The following is a 13,733-nucleotide window of genomic DNA, read 5'->3' as shown; positions in this document are numbered from 1 at the left end:
GGCCAGGTGGTGGTGGCACACGCCTTTAATCCCAGCACTTGGGAGGCAGAGGCCGGCGGATCTCTGTGAGTTCAAGACCAGCCTGGGCTACCAAGTGAGTTCCAGGAAAGGCGCAAAGCTACACAGAGAAACCCTGTCTCGAAAAACCAAAAAAAAAAAAAAAAAGGTATATAGAATAGAGAAAGATAAGCCCAGAGGCAAAAGGTAGATAGGATAAATTAAATTAAGAAAAGCTGGATAGAAATAAGCCAAGCTAAGATGGGGTATTCATAAGTAAGAATAAGTCTCCATATATTTGTTTGGGTGCTGGGTGATGGACCCCTCAAAGGGCAAAAGAGAAAAAAAATAATCCTACATTTTGGCCCTACAACATATTGTACAACCACATAGAAGGAGGAGTCATGCCAGCTGGCACTGATGTATTTGCTGTCTGGGGCTCTCCACAGAAGCAGTTGGCTGCCACTTGCCTGGAGAAGTCAACAGAATTGGTGAGAGACTTGGGAAATCCTCTAGGAGAATAGGATAGAATTAAGTAATATTGAATAGAATTTTTTTTCTCGCTGTTAAGAATGGGAAACACCATGTGGGGCCTCCTGAAGGCCCCAATATCAAATTTAGTTCAATTATTCCCTTCCAGCATCAGGGAAAACCTTCCACAAAACAATTAAGTGATTTAATGCCTGTTGCTAAAAACCATGCTGCTCTGAATGCCAGAATAGCTTTGGAAGATAAAATTCAAGAGAAACTATAAAGCAAATTTTTTGGCAAACTTCTATAAATGATCAAAGGCCAAAGCTAAAAATACAAATAAACAGCATAGAAATTGAGGGTTTGGTAAACACAGGTGCAGATGTAACAATAATTGCACCAAACTCATGGTATCCAAGTTGGCCTCTTCATGACATAACTGTTCAGCTTTTAGGGATTGGCAGTTTGTCTCAAGTAAAACAAAGTGCAAGCTGGGTTAAGTGTATAGGGCCAGAAGGACAGATAGGAAAATTAAGACTATATGTGGTTAACATAACAATGAATTGATGGAGACATGATTTATTGCAGCAATGGAAAACACAGATCAGCCTCCTAATGGTGGGAAGGAAGATCAGGTCTCCTGGCTGTATAGTAAGAATATGCTTTGCAATTTTGTTTGTTAAATATGTCATTTATGTACATATTTGACTACAGAGCTGTATTCAAAATACCAAATTCTCCAGCTGGGGATATGGCTCAGTGGATATAGAGGTTTGAATGAAAATAGGCTCATCTGTTTGAATGCTTAGTCCCCAGTTGATGGAAATGTTTAGGAAAGATTAAGAGGTAGGGCCTTGTTGGAGAAGGTGTGTCACTGTGAGGTGGGCTTTGAGGTTTCAAAAGCCTACACCATTCTTACCTCTAGCCTGGTGCTTCTGGATCAGATGTAAGCTCTCAGCTACTGTTCCAGAGCCATGCCTTCTGGCTGGTTGCCATGCTCCCTGCCTTGATGGTTATAGATAGTGAGTGACTTCAATTTCTCCTTATGCTCCTGGTATCATATAGGCCTTGGGCATGAGAAGAGCCAATTTCTCTCCATTTTTTTAAGTCATTTATTCATCAAAGCCTTCTAGAGCAATGGTTCTCAACGTTTCTAATGCTGTGACCCTTTAATATAGTTCCTCATGTTGTGGTGACCCCAACCATAAAATTATTTGATTGCTACTTCATAACTTTAATTTTGCTACTGTTATGAATTATAATGTAACTATCTGACATGAAGGATATATGATATGATGTGGGAGGTTTCCTAGTGAGATCTGAGCTTTCTTTACACATCAGGGCTGCATTAGGGGATGGCTTGACCACATGTGTGGTTACCAGGTGTTTGGGATGGCCTGCACTTAGCTGTGCTGGGGGAAGGTCTTTTGTTCCACCCCTTGGCATTTCTTTAAAAGCCCTTTAGAAGAGACAGAAGGGACTGGTGGATTTTGACCCAGGCCTTCCTGAGGCTATCCTGTGTTTCTAACCATCTCTTTCCTCTATATTTCTATCTGTATTTCTGTCTAAATGTTTCTCACTTCTCCCTCCTCAAGAATACCCTGGGGGGGGGAGTGGGAGCTGGTCTCCCTCAATGTGAGACCCCCAAAAAGGTTATGACTCACAGGTTGAGAACCACTGTTCTAGTGGATTTTACTGTATAAGATACAACCCAGCTCTGAAACAATACATAGAATCCCTTCAAAGGTTACTGTATACCTGATTTATCTGGTTTTACCCCTACACATACTCCATTGCTTCACACATTGCCCTCTTCCACAGCCAGGGACTTTCAAACTCCTGTGCTTCAGTCAAGCGTGGTGGCATATACCTATAGTCCCAGGACTCAGAGGATTCACACAAGGACCATGAGTCTGAGGTCAGCCTCAGACATACATAGCAAGACCTGTCCTGGAAAGAATGGATGAATATCCATACTCTCATATGTGTTGTTTCCTTTGCCTGGGATGCCTGGGAAACTCCTGAAGAAAAAGGCTCAGGCCACCATCACCCACCTGACACTGTCCACACTTCCCTTGACAGCTGTGTGTTCCCATAACTCTGTCACAAGACCCTGACTGAACTGTCAGCCTTCTAGGAAGGCAATCAAGTTTACATCCCTTAAAGCAACTAATTTTATTGTTCTATTAATAAATAAAATTCAGGAGCCAGATATTAGAGTATAAATCTGATAAACCCACAGAGCGACAGAGAAATAATCAGCTGACCCTCCTCTCCACTTTCCAAGCTTGAAAGGGCCCACGAATCTTTCTAAGGCCCTCCCTACTTCCTGTGTCACTCTATCCTCCTCTGGGTATGCCAAAAACTCTATGGTTTATCCCTGGCCCGCTGAACGTGGACTCCGCCCACTGAATCAAGGTTTAACTTTATTGGCAGTCTCCAAGTGAACAAACCTCCTGCAACAATCCCCTGTGCCTGTGATGTACCAAAAGATCAGCCACATACAAACTGATGAACATTTAGCTCCTTCTTTGTCTAGGCGTGGAAAATACAAAGTTATAGCAAACTCACTCCTCTCTAGAGAATTTTATTTTCTTATCAGAACTGTGTTGTGGAAAGGAGAGGAAGCCCTGAATGAAGTCCTAAGTTAATGTGTGCTGCTGCCATGTACATAACTACGTCAAGGACCCTTGCCTCAGACCCAGAGGGAAACGGCAGTCTTTCTCTGGTGTCCAAGTACAGGTGTTGATAGTATGTACAGAAAATGCCCACCGTAGCATTCTATCCTTGGATATTTATGGCCTGAAGACTGTTCCCCTCAAAATTAGCTAAACCTGTCTCCTTTTCCAGCTGTAACCCACAACCCCCACCTCCTTGTTCAGCTGTATGTAAAACCTCTTGCCTCTGTTCAACTCTATATAATAAATAGAGCTTCAGGGCTGTTGTGGGTTGTTTTGTTTTGTTCTGTTTTGTTTGTTTTCAGCAGAGAGCCAAGTCCACCTGGCCCCAGCTTTTCTGTAGGTTTGTCTTTATCCCATTGCCACCTGAGTCAGATCCAAGTCCTTTGACACCATGCCTTCCTGGGAAGGGGTTAGGTACATGTATCTCTGAGCTGTCTGGAATTCAGTGTAAGCTTGTGGGAGCATCTTACTGTACCCAGTGGATGCTGAAATTTGGCACAAAGTTCTAAGTGTGTTATACTGAGTTCTGCTTCAAGACCTGAGTCTACTAGGCTGACTCACAGTGTTCCAGGGGCACAGTTCACAGACCTGAGTCTACCAGGCTCACTCAGTGACCAGAAACTCATCCAAAGGGTTGAGGTTTCTGATCTTGATCCTATATTCATTCTATTACAATTAATGAACTTGTTTATTCTGGGTAAGGTAAATGCCAGCCCTCCAGTCTCAGCATGGCACCTGAAAGGTCCTTCAAATACGCTCTCAGTGGAGTGCACAAAAATTCTCTATCCAGGAGCCTTAATGTCCACACTTCTCTATCCAGGAGCCTTAATGTCCACAATGTTTAATTATAATATAAAAAGATCAAGTGTCTCAAGGGGGCGGGGACTTAAAAAAGGGTCTTTTTTTTTAAACAAGCTTTCTCTGTGTAGTCCTGGGTGTCCCGGAACTTGCTCTGTAGCCACACTGGCCTCAACCTATCTCTGCCTCCTGAGTACTGGGATAAAGGTGTGTATCACTATACCCAGCTTAAGTCATAAATTTTAATGTTGGAAATAACAACACAAGAATTCTCCATACATTATAATCCAGGGGAAATTTTAAAAGGAGAGAAGGAGGGAAAGGGGAAGGACTGAGGGAAAGAGGGAAGTGTAAGGGGCATAGAAGGAGGGAGGAAAATCTTGAACACACAGGTCAGCTGCAGTGCCTGTCACAGATATGCCTGACCAAATCCATTCATCTACTACATGAACTTGCTGGGGCACTGTCCCATTAATTAACTGGCAAAAGACTTGTTCAACCAAGCAACTTCCCTTAGAAACTCCTTTCCTCTTTTGCAGCACTATTTCTTTTAATGTGTCCTCTCTGTAACTACCTCAAATATTGCTTGGCACATATGCTTAGGGACTGGGACATGGTGGTCAACACAACAGAATTAGTTTCCAGTCACTTGGAGGTTACATACAGTTCTTATATCCACTTACACAGCCACCAACACTGCAGTAAGTATTCCTGCTTTCCTACATCCTAGCCAGCACCTAATGTTACTAGCCTTTTGAATTTTGAAGTTTATTAGAGGTGAAATAGTGTATACTTGCCTAAACTTCTGATTAGTAGTGAGGTTGTAAATGAATCGTCACACCCAGCTTTTTCTTTCACCTATTATTGTTGGGCCATTTTTTCTTACCGATTTGTAAGCACCTGTTTGACATTCTGGATATCATAGGCTGGATTTCCAGAAGCAATCCCTGACACAGCGTAATTAGAAAAGGATTTTTCAAGGAAGTAGATGGTGGCTTTGGCTATGGGATGTCTTGTCTCCTGAAGGCTCCCGTGCTGAGGGCTTGTTCTCTGGCTGGAGGTATTATTGATAAAAGATGACATACTGGTAGCACTAACTTCATCAATCCGTTGATGAGTTCAGAGTTGTCTGTTAGGTGGTGGGGCCTAGACAGACAGTCATTGGGAGTGTGTCTTGGAAGGGTATATCTTATCCTTGAACCCTTCCTTTCTCTTTCTGCTTCCTGGTTACCAGACAGTAAACAACATTCCTCGGCTACGCCTTTCTCCCATGATGTTTCAGCCTTGCCAGGGGCTGACAACCAAAGGAGCCAGCCAAACCATGGAATAAAACTTCTGAAGTCATGAGTCAAACTAATTTTTCCTACCTTCTGAAAGATTTACAACACGCCCCCACGATCAGGCGTGTTCGCATATGCCTGGCGGACACTTCCGCCTAGCCAGGCCCAGGTCAGGATAGCCATTTCCGGGTCAGGGCATCTCGCGGGACCGAGATGCGTGACGTTTCACTGGCCACGTAAGCGTGCAACGTGCCATGTGATCTACGCGCTTGCGTGTAGTAGTGACGCTGATCTGTCCACGCCCAGCCTTTAAAAAATCAGGCGCTATGCTCCTGGTTCCTTCTTCTCCACACACGTGTTTCCCGCAGGCCTGTTCGCTCTCTGTCCCTTTACCTTTAATAAAACTCTTTGTTAGCGGATTCTGTCGTGTTTCGTGGCATTTCCTTGCTGGGTAAGAACACAACGCAGCCAAAAAACTAACATTTTGGTGCCGAGACCGAGCGGGCGCTTCCAGGAGCCCTGCGCCTGGAAACCCGTAAACCGGGGACTGCAACACTCTGCTCCGTACGCGACAGACCGCTCTCCATTTCGCCTGACTGCAAAAATTCCATGCAACACCGCTTTCTCCGATTGGTGAGTCCCCCCATTTTTTGGCCAGCGTAAACGGTTTCCTGAATTTGTGAGAACGACCGTTGATCGTCTGGCGCCTCACAATTATTCTTGAGACCGGGGGAACCCCTGGCCACGGTCTTCATTGGCTACGGTCGGCCCCTATCGCAGGCCTGAGATTTCTAGCCCTCTCCCACGTCTGCAGCCTGAGATATATCTCGCGTTGGGACCACCGCCGTTGGGTGCGTCCTGGGGGCCACGTGGGGCCGACGCGTTCATCCAACTTGACGAAGCGTTCATCCAACTTGACGAAGCGGCAGACGCTGTCTGGATTCCCGGGGAATCCTTTCCTCACGTGGCGGGAGGCCCCTGCTTCTGTGGCTGACGAGCCAAGGAGCAGCTTGTGCCTGGTATCCGTCCTTGGCCTTGGGGACGCCTGGGGCCTTGGCTCCGGATCACGTTTGTTTTTTTTTTCTTTTTATTTTTTCTGCCTCTCTGCTGCAGACATGGGAAACAAGGCTTCCAACCCTGTTACTCCTTCCTCTCCGTTAGGCTGTCTTGTTGAAGCTTTAAAACCTCTCAGTTTAATGCCTCACATAAAGATTCCTAAGCTAATTCATCTATGTTCTAAAAAATGGCCAAAATATGCTTTAGAAAACAACAAAAAATGGCCGCCGAGCGGCTCTTTAGATCCCGATATTTTACGGGAGTTATCTAATTACTGTCAGCGCTCAGGCAGATGGAAAGAGTTGCCCTACATAATTGCGTTTTTCTTTCTCAGTGCTAAACCGTCTCTTCTGGATTCCTTCTCTCCTGCTCATATGCTCTTAGCTATGCCTGAACCGGAGGATTCTCTAACTCCGGAATATCTGACTCTAGATCCTGCTAACGAACCTCCACCTATTCGGCCTCCAGCTCCGGCTCCTAGAACGACTGTTCCTACCGCTCCTCTTCCGGATTCTTCTTCTAAAGCTGTTCCTTCCTCGGCAGCGGCCAGTTCCAAAGGCCCTGCCCTAGCTCCAAACTTCACTCCTCCTACTACCCGCTCTCGGGCTGCTAAATTGCCGGATTCCAGCCATCCAAAACCTTCCACTGTTCTCCCTTTGCGAGAGGTGGCTGGTGTGGATGGACTGGTTAAAGTTCATGTTCCATTCTCTCTAGCAGAACTCTCTCAGATAGAAAGTAAGCTGGGTTCTTATACTTCTAATTCTGCTGCATTTATTAAACAATTTCAATATATAACTCAATCTTATAGTCTCACCTTTCATGATATATTCATGATACTTTCTAATAACTTACTTCCTGAGGAGCGCAGGCGGGTTTGGGAGCAGGCTAGGATTCACGCAGACGAAATCCATCAAACTAACCTTTCACACCCTCCAGGAGCTGAGGCGGTTCCTGACCGGGAGCCACACTGGGATTATAACACCCAGGGTGGCTGTCTAGCCAGAGATAGGTTTATTACCTGTCTCCTGACAGGTCTCCGTAAGGCTGCCCTAAAACCAGTAAACTATGAAAAACTAAAAATGGTTATTCAAGATAAGGACGAAAATCCATCTCATTTCCTAGAGCGGCTCACCAAGGCTCTACTTCAGTTCACTAGCTTAGACCCAGAGAGCCCGGAGGGCAGGCAGCTGCTAATGACCCACTTTGTCTCACAGAGCTTCCCTGACATTAGGGATAAACTTAAACGTTTGGAGAACGGCCCTCTAACTCCACAGGCAGATATGCTGGCGATAGCATTTAAGGTGTACCATGGTAGAGATGAAAAAGCCCATAGAAGGAGCTGCCAGATGCTGGCAAGCACTGCCCGACCGGCTCCCCGAAAGCCATCTGGTCCCTGTTTCAAGTGTGGGAGAGAAGGCCATTGGGCCCGGGCTTGTACCGCCGGCCCACGAAGGGCACCGACAAAGCCTTGTCAAAACTGTGTCCTGAGAGAGTTTTGGGGGCCCACTTCTCCTGCTCGTCTCCCTATTGTCGGGGTTGGGGGACAGCCTTATCTACCTCACCAGACACCACCACTTAATTGCATTTTCAGGGGCATCCCTCTCACACACACATTCTTAGTGGTGCCAAGCTGCCCTGTACCTTTAATGGGGAGGGATCTTCTAGCTAAGGTAGGAGCGTCCATTTCTTTCGCTCCACACATTCGCCTCATCCCAGACGCGCCAGCAGCTCCTTTACTTCTAGCTACTCACTCTTCTGACTCTAAAATTCTTTTCCCCTACCAGATTCTCAGGTAGACCTCTCCTAGCTACTCACTCTTCTGACTCTAACAATTCTTTTCCCCTACCAGCTTCTCAGGTAGACCCAAAAGTCTGGGATACCCAGAACCCTTCTATTGCTAGGCACCATCAGCCTGTTATTATCCAGCTACAAGATCCTGCCAGGGCCACACAGAGCCGGAGGCAAAAAAGGACCATCAATATCCAGGAGCCTTTTCTATGTCAACAGTATCTTGTCAAACAGAAGGTTCCTAGCCACAGCACGGAAGGTTCTCAGCCACAGCACGGATGGACAGCGGCAGAACTTCATTCCAGGACCTGCCCACCATCATTCCAGGACTTCACAAGATACTCTCTCACCCCCTGCCCCCAAGAGCCAACCAACGCCCACTATTCAGCTGGAAGCAGTCTTTGAGAGAAACGTCGCCCCCATACCCAGTCAACCACAATTTTTTTTCTTTTTTAAAAAAGAGTCAGGAATGAAAGATTTACAACATGCCCCCACGATCAGGCGTGTTTGCATATGCCTGGCGGACACTTCCGCCTAGCCAGGCCCAGGTCAGGATAGCCATTTCCGGGTCAGGGCATCTCGCGGGACCGAGATGCGTGACGTTTCACTGGCCACGTAAGCGTGCAACGTGCCATGTGATCTACGCGCTTGCGTGTAGTAGTGACGCTGATCTGTCCACGCCCAGCCTTTAAAAAATCAGGCGCTATGCTCCTGGTTCCTTCTTCTCCACACACGTGTTTCCCGCAGGCCTGTTCACTCTCTGTCCCTTTACCTTTAATAAAACTCTTTGTTAGCGGATTCTGTCGTGTTTCGTGGCATTTCCTTGCTGGGTAAGAACACAACGCAGCCAAAAAACTAACACCTTCTGTCCTCTAAACTGATCTCTGGTGTTCTGTCACAGCAATGGAAAGTTAATACAGTAGGTAAGGAAGACTGGTAAGACAGCAGGAAAAGCAGGCGAAGGAACTGTGGTGGTTTGAAGGTGGTGTCCCCGTAGTCTAGGGCATTTGAACACTTGGCCCCCCAATTGATGGTGCGGTTTGGGAAGTTGAGGTGTGGCCTTGATGGAGGAAGTATGTCACTGTAGGTGGGCCTTGAGAACCCTGCTTGTGACTCAAGCTGTGGGCCCTCAGCTTCCCACTCCTGCAGCTTGCTGGCATGCCCTCTGGCTGAGACAGACAGATTCACGCCTCTGAACTGTAAGCCCAAACAAACCCATTCTTCCTTACGTTGCATTGGTCATTGTGGGGGCCCATAGAGGCTCTCTAGTGAGACCTTACTCAGGGTCAGAGAATCTGGGCTTGCTTTACCCAGCAGGGCTACATAATGAAATGATTTGGCCACCGGCATGGTTACCAGGTGTTTTGAAGGGTCTACACTTGGCTGTACAGTGTGCTTTGATCTTGAAAGGGGGAGGTGTTTTTGCCCTGCCCCTTGGCATTATATAAAAAGCCCTTTGGAATAAACCTTGAGGTGGCTGGGTAGTGACCAGAGCCCTCCCCAAGCTATCCTGTGTCTGTCTTTCTTGTCGTCTCCACCTATATTTCTACCTAATACTTCCTCATTCCTTCCTGAACCCCCCCCCCCACGCCGCACGCCCCAAGAACTCATTCGACAGGTCGGAGTTCTCCAACAGACTCCCACAGGTCATGCTGTTTTAACACAGCAATAGAAAGGTAACTAATATAGGAAGAAACAAAGCCAGGGCATTCTCTCAGGCAGAAGCCCAGAGGACAGCACCACTGCATCCTCAGGCAACTCTGCAGTAGGAGTCACACACCCTGTTAGTGGCTAAGGGCATTTCTAGCTCTGTGCTTGTGAGGGGTCAACTGGATTTGTGGGGAGGGTAAGACAGGATTTGAGGTGAGCTGGGAAACTGACAGCATGTACTAGAGAAACAGTACGTATCTTGATGTCAGCATTAATACAAGAGATGCACCGCACAGGAGTAAAATACTTTGCATCTATCATATCTGCAAAGATTTAAGAGGTACACAATGTCAAACTCTAGACTAGCTATGGTGACAAGGGTTTGTGCATACATGTTGTAGGACATATAAACTGGCAGCCATTTTTAGGGAAAATAATTGGTAGAATCTATCAAATTTAAAGCCACATACATTTTGAAGCAGGATTCCATCCCCGGCGCTTCCTCCTAGGCACTAGCTGACCGTTGACTGCAGCACGGCAAACAATCAGGGACACCCATACGGAATTTATGATTTACAGTTTCAAATAACAAAATATGGTACAATGTACTAGTAGGAAGAGCAGCTGCTCATGAGACACCAGTTGTTCACTGTGTGAATTAACTGCTTTACAGTGACACCTATAACATCTACAACAATATGAGAAAAGTGATGTTGCTGGAAAGGACTGCTACTATACAGATGAAACTGGACAATATTCTTCGCTGCTTTGCAAAGTGCCAGCATGTAGTAAATGTTCAATAAGCACTAACAATGTCATGTTATTGCTAAGCAAAAAAAAAAAAAAAAAAAAAATGGAACTGTCAAACAGCATATATGATTGCTTTTTGTTTAAAAAAATCTAAATTATAGCCGGGTGGTGGTGGCGCACGCCTTTAATCCCAGCACTGGAGGCAGAGCCAGGCAGATCTCTGTGTGTTCAAGGCCAGCCTGTTCTACAAGACCGAGATCCAGGACAGGCACCATAACTATACAGAGAAACCCTGTCTCAAAAAAACCGAACCAAAACAAAACAAAACTTTAATTATACTATAGGGAAAAACCAAACTTTTTTTTAAGCTGAGATTTGGGAGATATAAACCATTTACTATTTGAGCTTTATACATGCTGGTACTTAGTATTTTCAACAAAAAGCCCTTATAACCTAAAAAGTAAGTGAGTGGGCTAGAGGGTACAGCTAACTAACACGTGCAAGATTCTGACTTCAATCCTCAGTACAGCACAGAAACCATGTGATGAAAAAGCATAGCTGTAAAGCTCTGTTTAAGAATGGGACATAAGACCAGTTCTGAGGTGGTGGCAAGCTGGGTTAGCCCCCAGCACAGCAAGCAGGTAGGTGGGAAACCACAGTAACTGTGAGAAGCAAAGGGCTAAGAGCCAGAGCCCAGGACTGGAATTAACAACAGTGTGTGGCATGGGTTTACTTCTAACAATGGAAAAAGACACCATGCCCTGTTGCTAAAAACACAATTTTGATGAGGGTATTGAAGGCTGGTGAGGGTTTTGTTGTTGTCGATGTTTTTTGTTTGCTTTTTAAATACACACCGTTAAAAGTCTTAGTGGGTACATCAAATGAAACAGAAACTTAAAAAGGCCAAGTGGAAGTTCAATCATATTTATTTTTTTTATACAGAATTGAGAATTAAAACCTGTACCAAACTCCAGATAAAATGGTTTGATTTGATGAATTTGACTGCATATTTCCTCTATGCAGAACATACTGGATTAGAAATCAAAAACACAGGTCTCATTTGATAAAATGTAGAAGTAAAAAAAAAAAATTAAGTTAAAGTATTAGCATGTGTATAATATAGTGTCAGGGAAATTGTCTCTGTCAATCACCCATTTTCCCAGTTAAATTAATCTATAGTGTCCTTTTTTTGAATGGCTTGTTTTGTTTTCTTTTCCATTTTTTTTTCTGAAAGTTGTCCATTCAGAAGTTGCTTCTAATGACATCATAAGAACACAGTACTCGGTGACACATCCGTCACTTCACGTCACCTTCTGCAAATTCCTTTCTGCTGAGCCGTGCCCAGGAGGCTAAAGCTTGTTCTCTTTTATGTGCCTCTCACACACTGGGGAATCACTGAAAGAAATACATCTTACATCCTAAATACTACAGTGAAACACTGCCTAAAAAAAAAAAAAAAGTCACCTAATGTTAACAAAATCATGATGTTCTCACTATTTAAATGCTTCAATAAGGCGTATCTTATTGGGAAATGCATCTTGATCCAACTCTTAAAAAATTGCCTATTCTATGACAAAATTTGGAGATGATATGGTAAAATTTATTGATTTAGGACTAAGACGACTAGATAGTCTGACAGCTGTCCTATAGTACGAGATAGTACATGAATAGCACCTTATTATGAATTCTTAGAGAGTACTGATACTTACAGTAACCCTAAAGAACCATCAAGAGATTGCTCTAAGTGCTGGGGCTGTCCTCGGTTGCAGAGCATTTGCGTGGGTTCAATCAGAACTAGAAAAAAATAAAAGGTCTGACTTCCGATTTCTAGTTTTAGCTCTCTTTAACAAAAGCCATATTTTATGGTCTTAAAAACAGCAACAACAAAAGAAATTATATCTGGCTTTATCGATTAGTAAACAGTCAGGGGCCATATTTTATTCTAGAAAAATACTATATTCATTAAAAATGTTTAAACTAATTTACTAAAAAATTATTCTAATATTTCATAATGCCACAAGCTTATTAGAAAATTGCTTCTAAAACTTGGTAACATAAAGCATCAATGATTTAACTTTTTTTTTTTTAAAAAAAGAGTATCTTTTTTTTACATGTAATAACCTGAAATGCATGTATAAAAATATCTTTAAATACAGTAACACTGTCGAGTTTTATTAGGTCCCTTGTGTTTTGGTTTATTTTTGATTTTCCTCAGAAAGAATGTACAACTCTTTTTGCAATTTTTGCTAACAAAAGAGAAAACGAAAGAGTGCTCCCTTTCAACCTAGTAGCAACATAAATCTCAGAGTGCTCAAAGAGAGCAAGGAATTAACTGGACATTAATTGAGGGTTCTTCAAGGAAAAGAGAAACCACTTAGGAGCGCCAGAAGCAACAGGAGTCCGCACTCTTGTCTGCTGCCATGTTCAGCGAGTACACAGACAGAGCGCCACAGCCCCTTCCTCCTCTCTGCCCCTCCCCGGTAAAGTGCGGCCCTAGCCCTCTTCTCTCTGACAGCAGGGTCTTTTGATACAAAGGCTGAGAGAAAGCTATTGCTTTGTTCTTTGGGGCGCTTCTTACGTGTCTTGCTTGCCTTGCCTTTGAGGGGTTCTGACATGTCTGGTTCATTTCCCATCGACTGGCATCTCCGCCATATTCCACAGCTTGACTGCTTCGTCTCTGACCTTTCACTTGCCTCTTCCCACCAAGACCAAATGTACTCTGTGCATTTATATTCCAATGGACCGAAAAGGATCTTACTAAAGATCCTCAACAAAAAAAGCCCTCACCCTCATGGAAATTGAAAGTTTCCTCCCGGATTCTTGATGTCTTTCAAAAAAAATAAAAAATAAAAAAGAGATTAAATTCATAGATTATAAATAATGTCAGTTCAAAATAATAAACAGCTAAGGACTTCATTGCTAGTGCAGGCACACTGCCTGCCAAATGAACATGATGCTTTCAGTCCTTAAGAGCTAATAAAAAAAAGTTGGTTACATAAGAGGTATTAAGTACATATCTTATGCCCTTTTTGTACCAACTTAGCAAACGGATTAGGATAACATACTTAGGAATCAATTTTACTCAATTCAGAAGCACACATCTATATAAACGCTATGCCCTGACAGCGCCTTTCTGTATACTTAGAGATCTGCTTCATTCTTCCAACAGTTCTACAGACAGGATTATTTTAAGCACTTGAAAACTCGAAAGCAGAATTGATAATGCCTCAGAATACAAAACGCAACAGCTAATTCGTGAGTC

Source organism: Peromyscus eremicus, chromosome 6, assembly GCF_949786415.1.
Source record: "Peromyscus eremicus chromosome 6, PerEre_H2_v1, whole genome shotgun sequence".
NCBI classification, from domain to species: domain Eukaryota; kingdom Metazoa; phylum Chordata; class Mammalia; order Rodentia; family Cricetidae; genus Peromyscus; species Peromyscus eremicus.
Note: the sequence above shows the minus strand (reverse complement) of the source record.